This window comes from Lepus europaeus, chromosome 13 (assembly GCF_033115175.1).
Source record: "Lepus europaeus isolate LE1 chromosome 13, mLepTim1.pri, whole genome shotgun sequence".
Lineage (NCBI taxonomy): Eukaryota > Metazoa > Chordata > Mammalia > Lagomorpha > Leporidae > Lepus > Lepus europaeus.
The window spans coordinates 90051967-90060516 of record NC_084839.1 but is presented as its reverse complement, the minus strand read 5'-3'; positions in this window follow the sequence as shown (position 1 = coordinate 90060516).

Here is an 8550-nt window from a genome sequence, read left to right as displayed (position 1 = left end):
AAAAAAAAAAAAAAAAAAAAGAGCTGACTGCAGAAACGCAACTACTCTACGATCTCACTCATGTGAAATCTAAAAAAGTTGATCTCCTAGAAGTTGAGAGTAGAATGACAGTTACCAGAGGTAGGAGAGGGGACTAGGGAGGGGATGGGAGAAAGATTGGGAGACAGGCACTAAGTTATCTTTAGATAAGAAAAATTAGTGTTCTGTCTGTTTCAAAAAAGCCACAGGAAAAGATTTTGAATGTTTTTACCCCAAGGTAATGATAAATCTTTGAGGAAATAAATATACTTACACTGATTTGAGTGTTAAGCAAGGTATGTATATATATATATATTTCACATAAATCACAAAATCACCATAAATATGTATAATTTTTATCTTCTGTTATTCAGTTACTTTGAAAATGTCAGGAGAGATTTAATTTTAGTCACTTTTCAGAGTTATTTACACAGTACTTCCCACTTACCCTTTTTTCTAAAAATACTTATTTTTCTACAAATACTTGTTTTTCTAAAAATACTTATTTATACTACTTGAAAGGGTGAGCAAGAGAAAGAAAAACAGAGAATCCATTGGTTCACTCCCCAAATGCCTGCAACAGCCAGGGCTCAGTCAGATTGAAGCCAGGAACCAGGAAATCCATGCAGGTCTCCCATGTGTGTGATGGGGCCCAAGCACTTGGGCCATCTTGTGCTTCCTCCCAGGTGGACTAGCAGGAAGCTGAATTGGAAGCAGAGTAGCTGGGCCTTGAACCAGCACTCTGATAGGGAATGCTGGCATTCCAAGCTCAGCTTAACCTGCCACAATGCCTGCACCTGCCCTCATCACCATCCCTGAGTTCCAGGACTCCCAGTGGGATTGTAGATAGTATTGAACTTTAGATATATTATGTTTTTCTCTCTATCCACATACCTATGGTAAAATTTGATTTATAAATTAGGCATAATAAGGAATGAATAACAATAGCTAATAATAAAAAGAGAAATTATAATAACATACTGTAATAAAAACTCTAAAACTTGTGAATTGTTTCTAGAATGTTCTTTACTATTTTTGAACCATGAAAAGTGAGACGGAGAATAAAGGGATACAAAAGTAGGATTAATATTAGGCCTGGGTATCTCTGACAGACCTACATTTATCATTCTTCCGAGACATTTGCTGAAAACCTACGAGGCACTTGATAAAACAAGGAGGAAAAAAGATCTCCACCCTGCACGGGACTTAGATTTTAGCAGGCAGATACAGACCTTAAATAATAAACATAATAAAAACAAACTTATGTCATAGGCAACAGGTGGCAGATTTGGATAATTCCAACTAAAGTGACTGTCCAAGTAGATGCCACAAATTAACCTAATCAGGAAGTTGGTGTAAAAGCTTTGCATATTTTATTGCTTTCCTTAACCAACTAATTAGATTTCATAGCTGTGGAAGGGAAAGGAGGTGGGATGTGTTTCAAGAGACCAGGATTCTTGCCTTAATTCAGAGTTAGTTCTCTTTACAAGTTGCAAAACCATTGTGACATATTGGAGTGCCAGTTTGAGCCCCAGCTGTTCCACTTCCTATCCAGCTTCTTGCTATTGTGCCTGGGAAGGCACTGGATGATAATCAAAATGCCTGGGCCACTGCCATCCATGTAGGATACCCAGATGGAGTTCCTGGCTCCTGGCTTCAGCCCGGCCCAGACCTAGTTATTGTGCCCACTTGAAGAGTGGATCAGTGAACAAAACATCTTTCTGTTTCTGTCTGTCCCCCTCGCTCTCTGTCTCTCTCCCTTTCAAATACATAAATGTGTGTGTTTGTGTGTGTGTGTGTATGTATTTAAAAATCTACCAATTCTAACTAAATTAAGCAAATAGGATCCAGGTCTGTGTCAGAGACTCCAAAGCTGGACCCAGGATGGAGGCTGGAGTGGCAGGTGCACTCCAAGTTCATGCACGGGTAGGACCACACCCTGGGGGCTGACCTAGAACAGGTGTGCATGTGGTGGGGGGCAGGAGGGGCTGACAGAGGCCTGGCTGTCTTCCCTCCCTGTCCCAGCTGCTGCTGTTACAGCAAGTACATGCTAGTAGCTGAGAGTCTACAAGAAATGCATTTCGCTATTTTAAAATCAAAAGTTAAAGATTTTACAATGTGATGCTAAAAACGAGTATCAATTTGATTTTGCCATTTTTCTCTTCATATTTTGGAGCCAGTAAAATTTCTTTCCAGAGACTCACACATTTTCGACAGTCCTTGAAGCAGCCAGGGCAGTGCCTCCGCCTGAACCCACACCCCTTCTGGAGCCCACAACTCAGCCGCCCGCAACCTCAGCCGCCCTGTTCTGATTGCTTCCTCCGCTTGGGGCCCAGTCGAAATCAATGCCACCGTGGGATCGGATGCCAGATTTGATAAAGGGGCCAGGTAAGAACCCGAGCCGCCTTGGGGACCGGTTGTGAATCTCCAAGCAGACACACATTCTCCATTAGCGGCCTCCTCCGAGGAAGCCAGTTTTCAGCAGGGTCATTAAAAGTTGATGATTCTGCAAACGTCCTTTTATCCGCTGGGCTGTGTGTGCTCAGGGAAGCAGGGGAGTGCTTTCCTCCGGAATAGATTGAGGCACCAGGCAAGGAATGCCAGTAAGGTAATCCCACACTTAACCTTAGACCGACCATGAAATTCAACATCTCGGACTTTTGAAGGAGAGTCAGGAGGAGAAGCAAGTTTGGGTTAGTGCTGATGTGCTCCAAAGTCAGCGGGGAGAGAGGAGGTCATGGATTGTGTATCAAGTAAATCAGAGAGGACAGAAAGCCAAAGCTGAGCATTGCTTGTCCCCCAAAGAATTGAAGCAGTCTTATGGTTTGGATGTGGATAGTTATTTTAAGACGCAGGCAATATCACCGAGGAGCATCCTCCTGTCCCCAGCCCTTGGGGAGAACTGAGGCCGCAGGGCCCTAGATCCGCAGATAAGAAAACAACTTGACTGCCAGGGGCTGAGCTCCTTGGGGTCAGAACTAGTGACAGAGCAGGGCTGGAGCCCCTGTTTCCATATCCCCCAGTCCGAGCTGTGCTCTCACCACCCACTGCACACAGGTCGCAGGTGTGAGTTGACTCACTGGGAGAAGACTCCAAGTCATTTGAAAAGGCTGAGTCGGCACTGTGGTGTGTGAGATCAGCATCGCATATGGACACCGGTTTGAGTCCCGGCTGTTCCACTTCTGATCCAGCTCCCTGTTAATGCACCTGGGAAAGCAGTGGAGGATGCCCCCAAGTACCTAGGCCCCTGTACCCACATGGGAGACTTGGAAGAAGCCCCGGGCTCCTGGCTTCAGCCTGGCACAGCTCCAGCTGCTGTGGCCATTTAGAGAGTAAACCAGTAGATGGAAGACCTCTCTCTTTGTCCCTCCCTACCCTGCCTTTCAAATTAATAAGATAAATCTTTAAAAAAGACCACAAGAGTATGTTAAAAGTTCTTGGAAAAAAAACGTGAAATCCACACCTTTTTAAAATTTTTCACAACACGCATTTTCTGTGAACTCTTTGAAGAGCCCTGGTCCATAGCTGTTGTGAACCATAGCTACCCTGCTGTGCTGTAGAACACTAGCACCGGAAGTTCTGAATGAGGGCACAGCAGGGTGAGTGCCCACTTCTGTGCCGGAATCCCATAGCAGTGCCAGCTCCAGTCCCTGCTGCTGCACTTCCAGTCCCTTTCCCTGCTGCTGCTCCTGGGAAAGCAGGTGGGAGACCCGGATGGAATTCCTGTCTTCTGCCTTCGCTCTAGGCCTTGTCTGGCCACCATTTGTCTGTCTCCCCTTTTCTCTCTGCCTTTCAAATAGCTAAACACATACATTTGATTTGCCAGTGCTGATAGTTAAGATATATAGCATTTACGCTTTACTGCATTTCTTTCCTGTAAATGTAGAGTTTGTGCTGTGGGGAGGGAGTTTGTTTGTTGAGCCACTTCATTCTGGTTATTAGTCACAGACTCACAATTGATCAACATCACCACCGGATCTGGGAAAAATTGTCTATGAGCAGTTTCACATCATAAAAACCTCCTGCTATTATTAAACACAAGAAACGCCTGCAGGCTCGAAGAGTAGTGCTCACGGGGTCGGAGGGGAGTTGATAGCCGTGTGCCAAGTGGCAGCTTCTGCTTCTCCGTGGTTCTTCCCTGAGCTGTTCGGATGGTGTGCACCCCTTCTCCCACATGAGCCATCGCCAGCGGTCTTCCCCGAGAGAGCTGTAGTGGTGGGGACTGTCAGCTCCACGCAGGACGCACTGTCAGCATAAGATTGCCCTTTTGTTTTCAATCTTTTGTTGTTTAGCTAAGAGACAGAGGCAGACAGAGGGCTCCCGTCTGCTGGTTCACTCTCCAAATGCCCCAATGGCTAAGGCCAGAGTCAGGACCCAGGAACTCAATCCAGGTCTCCTGTGTGGCTGGCAGAGACTCAACTACTTGAGCTACAATCCCTGCCTCCCCAGGGTCTGCACTGGCAGGAAGAGGGACTTAGGAGCTGGGCCCGGAACTCAAACTCAGGCGTTCTGATATGGGACACAGGCATCCTAACTGTTAGGCCAAACGCCCACCCCAGAATAAGGTGGGTGTTGTCCTTCTCCATGGTGTGTGTGGCAAGGCACCAAGACGTCCTCCCTTCTATGGGGGGAGGTGGTGACAAGGTCCCCTTGGGGGACAGGAGGCTTCGCTTCCACTCTCTCCACCACAGACCTGCTGGGTCACCTTGCTGTTAGCTTGAACTACCATGAACTCTTTGCAGAAGCTGGAAGTGGAGTTGAGGAAGTCTCCATTCCTCATGCCCCAGACTGCGTGGTGAAGGGCTGGGAGCAGGAGGGACCGCCTGCAGGTAGATGTCTCCCAGAGCAGAGGACCGCCACTCTGACAGGCAACTGCCCACCCGGAAAGCACCCTTGTTTCAGGCCATCTGTGAAGTCTGAATGCCCTTTCGTCCCATCCTCTGCCTGCGGGTGTGCGACGAGTCAGGGGAACTGAGAGCAGAGGGGGAAGTGGGGAGACTCCCAGGAGGGGAACTTCAGTGGCCCAAGAGCTCTGCCCGTGGAGCTCTCCTGATGCATGCATTGCAAGTGCCTGGAACGTGCGTGCACTTGCAGTGACGGAACACAGAGGGGCAGGGACTGACGCCAGAAGGATGCCTTTTGCAGGAGATGGCCTTGATTGGGGAGGAGAAGGAGGGAGCCCAGAGTGCTGGGAAAGTGCCATTCCCTCGCTGGCTGTGTGGTCACCAAGCTAGGCACGGAGAGAGGTGACTGGGACCAAGACCTGTCTCTGGGGCTGCCGGGACAGTGACAGCCCTGAGGTTCAGTTGCAGGTCATCAGGGGAGAAGTCCCATAAAGCCACAGGCGAGGAAGAGTCAGGTAGTACGGGGAGAGGAGGAAGGGTTGGGGGCAGGGCAGGTGCTTTCTGCGGAGGAGCAGCCTGTGCGGGTGATGAGGCGGCAGAGGACAGCTGTGTGCCAGAACGCTGCACGTGGGCGTGTCGGGTCAGGGCAGAGCCCCTGTCCTGCTGAGGGGTTCAGCCTCTACTCTCCAGCGAGGAGGCTGCTGTGGAAGCCTGGGTAGGAGGTGGTGAGGGCCTCAGACAACAGTGACGTTGGAAGTAGAGAGCAGAGGAGGCTAAGAAATAAACAGCAAAAGTTGGTGACCAACGGGCTGTCACGACTCAGGCAACGGCTGCACTGCTGTGACCAAGAAGTCCATGGCTCAAGGCGGACACGTAGGTCTGAGAGTCCCACGGGGGGATTCCAGGTCAGAGGGCTCTGCTCCACACAGTCACTCGGGAGCCCAGACTCACCGCAGCCCTGTGCGTTAGTCTGTTTACCATCACCAGAAGGGAATACTTGAGGCTGGGGATGGCATAAAGATAGCAGGTGTCAGTAGCTCATATGCAGGTATAGGTGGTTCTGGAGGTTCAAGGGCAGGCGGACACCAGCATCTGCTTAGCTCTGGTGTGGGCCTCATAGTGATGGCGTTGTGGCGGGTGTGCACCCAAGAGGGAGAGATCACATGGCCAGACCAGAAACCAGACATTGGTTCTGGGGTCAGGCTTGCTCTTTTTATTTATTTATTTATTTTTAAGAATTAGTTTAGGGGCCCGCCCTGTGGCTTAGCGGGTTAATGCCCTGGCCTAAAGCACCGGCATCCCATATGGGATGCTCCACTTCCAGTCCAGCTCTCTGCTATGGCCTGGGAAAGCAGTAAAAGATGGTCCAAGTGCTTGAGCCCCTGCACCCACGTGGGAGACCCACAAGAAACTCCTGGCTCCTACTTTGGATTGGCGCAGCTCCGGCCGTTGCTGCCAATCAGGGAGTGAACTAAAGAATGGAAGACTCTCTCTCTCTCTCTCTCTCTCTCTCTCTCTCTCTTTCTCTCTCTCTCTCTCTTTCTCTTTCTCTCCCTCTCTCTCTCTCTGCCTCTCTTTCTCTCATAGCTGTAGCTCTGACTTTCAAATAAATAAATAAATCTTAAAAAAAGGATTAGTGTATTTATTTGAAAGACAGAGTTACAGAGAGAGATATAGCCAGAGAGAGAGAGAGAGAGAGAGAGAGAGGTCTTCCATTCCACTGTTTCACCCCCCAAATGACAGCAACAGCCAGAGCTGAGCCGATCCGAAGCCAGGAGCCAGGAGCTTCCTCCAGGTCTACCACGTGGGTGCAGGGGCCCAAGGACTTGGGCCATCCTCTACTGCTTTCCCAGGCCATAGCAGAGAGCTGGATAAGAAGTGAAGCAGCTGAGACTCGAACCGGCACCCATATGGGATACAGGCACTGCAGGCTGGGGCTTTAACCCGCTGCACCACAGCACTGGCCCAGGCTTGCTCTTGTATAACAGCCATCTCACGGGAACTAACTGGGGTCCCACGAGAGCTACATGAATTCCTTCCAGGGCAGCAGCACCCTTGACAACCTACTTACTTTCTTCCAGGCACCACCTCTCAACATTGCCACACTGGGGACTGAATGTCTAACATGGGGACCCTTGGCAACACACTTAACCAGTATCCAAACTGCAGCACCTCTCATCTCCTACTTGGCATGCAAAAAGGCTCTGGAGAAAGGGGACAGAGGGAGAAGAACTCATGGGAAGTTTTATAGATCAGGCCCAAGAAGGAGCCAAGAGCTTCTTCTGGGTCTCCCACATGGGTGCAGGGGCCCAAGGACTTGAGCCATCTTCTGCTTTCCCAGGCCACAGCAGAGAGCAGGATTGGAAGTGGAGCAGCTGGGACTAGAACTGGCGCCCATATGGGATGCCGGCACTGCAGGCTGCAGCTTTATCCACTACACCACAGTGCCAGCTCTGAGAGAGAGAGAGAGATCTTCTATCTACCCACTCGCTCACTCCCCAGTTGGCTGCAATGGCCAGGGCTGGGCCAGGCAAAGGCCAGGCAAAAGCCAGGAGCCTGGAACTCCTTCTGAGTCTCCCGACAGGAGTCCATGTAGTTGGGCCATCATCTGATGCTTTCCCAGGCGCATTAGGAAGCTGTATGGGAAGCAGAGCAGCACTCAAGCCGGCACTCTGGTACAGGATGCTGGCATTTCAAGTGGCAGCCTGGCCCTTGACCAAGCATTTTGTCTAATGGCCACTCCAGGCTGCAAAGGGAGGCTGAGAACTGTGCTGTAACCTTGAGTCCAGGAAGAAGGGGGGACCAGATTTTGGTGGGCAGCCAACAGTCTGCCCAGATGGCTTACATCAAAACAGGAACGTGTGAAGGGGAGGCTTGAGCCTGGAGCTCAGCGCCGCTCCCACATGTCCAGGTCTCCTTAAAAATCCCTGGGCCTCTCGTAGAGGGCTGGGCCTTCACTCTGAGGACTGCCCTGCCCAAGGTCCCAAGGACTCTGAAGTAGTGAATCAGAAGCCCTGGCCACACGCAAGGTTGCTGTCCTTGGATCCATGACAAGCGTCCGTGGCTCTGTTTTTAAAGCCGAGTCTTTCTCCTGTGAGAGTGTTGGGGTCAGTTATGCTGGATGTTCAGTTGAAGGAAGGGTACCCCAGAGCTAGCTCCCCCATGAGCTGCTCAAAGGTGTTCTTTTTTGCTTTTTAAAAATATTTTATTTATTTATTTGACAGGTAGAGTTACAGACAGTAAGAGGGAGAGACAGAGAGAAAGGTCTTCCGTCTGTTGGTTCCCTCCCCAAGTGGCCGCAATGGCCAGAGTTGTGCCTATCCGAAGCCAGGAGCTTCTTCTGGGTCTCCTACATGGGTGCAGGGGCCCATGGACTTGGGCCATCTTCTACTGCTTTCCCAGGCCACAGCAGAGAGCTGGATCGGAAGTGGAGCAGCCGGGACTAGAACTGGTGCCCATATGGGATGCAGGCGGAGGATTAACCAAGGGAACCATGGCGCCGGCCCCACGAAGGTGTTCTTTATACAGTTGTCAAGGGAGATAAAGCCCCGCCTGGTGGGAATGAAAACTACACGTACGCTCATCCCAAGGGAATTCTCCGGAATACCTTAGAGGGCACCCAGTCTCAGATAACTCATGGGATCCAAATCCTCACGTGTCATCGAACACTAGAAAAAAAATCTTGAAT